Source organism: Bison bison, unplaced genomic scaffold (genome assembly GCF_000754665.1).
Source record: "Bison bison bison isolate TAMUID 2011002044 unplaced genomic scaffold, Bison_UMD1.0 scf7180017864527, whole genome shotgun sequence".
NCBI lineage: Eukaryota > Metazoa > Chordata > Mammalia > Artiodactyla > Bovidae > Bison > Bison bison.
The window spans coordinates 584,858-586,069 of NW_011495078.1; positions in this window are offsets into that span (position 1 = coordinate 584,858).

Sequence of the window (1,212 nt, forward strand, 5' to 3'; positions counted from 1 at the left end):
GATGCCGAGTGGCTGGGCTGGGACGCTGTAAACCCAGCGGGGCTGTTGCTTTACTCCAGCTCTGCCGGTGCGTGTGGGATGTGCTGTGTCTGCTGGGCTCAGAGGTGGGAGCTGTTTCTGGGCTGCAGACTTTGGTGGGTTTGAGAGTTAGTATAGATATTGGGGTTCCTGGCCCTGTGATGGTGACTTCAGTCCAGTGATCTCACTGCAGTCACGTGTGTACGCCTGTAATTGTGACCCTGGGAGAGTGCAGGTCGTTACGTTTTAAAGTAATTTTTAAGGAGGAGTTGGGTGTGGGATGACCCCCAAGCCCTCATGCTCTGTGCCCTTACCCAGCTCCTGAGACCACGAGGCCTCATTCCTGCCAGGCCATCTCTGCTGGCTCCTGCCCTGCCCTTCTGCTCCGTGGGCTCCTGGTGGAGGCCCCCTGCTCACCAGGAGCTGCTGGGCATGTCCTTCTCCCTCCCCCGCTCCCATGCTGTCCAAGCCCCCAAGGCCCGCCACCATGTGTGGGCAGGGACAGGTCAGAGGGGGCAGGAGCGTCGCTCAGACTTGGAGGAAGATGCGTTGTTCTCTGTCACCCTGTAACGTGTCAACAGGAGCTACTCTTCTGGGGCCGCAGGAGGTTCCACGCCTGCTTTTTTTCAGCTCCTGCCAGCATATTCACAGCTGCCAGGAGGAGCACCTGGCCAACAGTGGGGTACTCCTGTGTCACCAGAGGGTATGGTGAGGCCCGGCCCCTGGGGAGGCTCAGGACCTGGAGAAGCTTAGGCCCCAGTGCAGCCCAGTGGCTTCCTGTCCTGCTGGTGGGCACCCTAGCCACTCAGGTGAGCATCATAGCTGCATTTGGCCTTGAGAACAAAAGCGTCTCCAAGCAAAGCTGTGAATGATCAGCCAGTGCTGTGAAGGGGAGTGCCCGCAGCCCTGAGAGGCCTCCGCCAGGAGAGCATAGGAGAAGGAAAGAAAGGCCTTCGTGTTGCCCATTTCCCAGAACATTCTCACCGACTCATGAAATCTTCACTTTGCAGGCCATGACACATCTATTTGCACTCATTTTTCAAATTCAGTTAGCCTGGTACTTTGGCCTCATTCAGTTCAGTTCAGTTCAGTCACTCAGTCGTGTCTGGCTCTTTGCAACCCCATGAATCGCAGCACGCCAGGCCTCCCTGTCCATCACCAACTCCTGGAGTTCACTCAAACTCATATCCATCC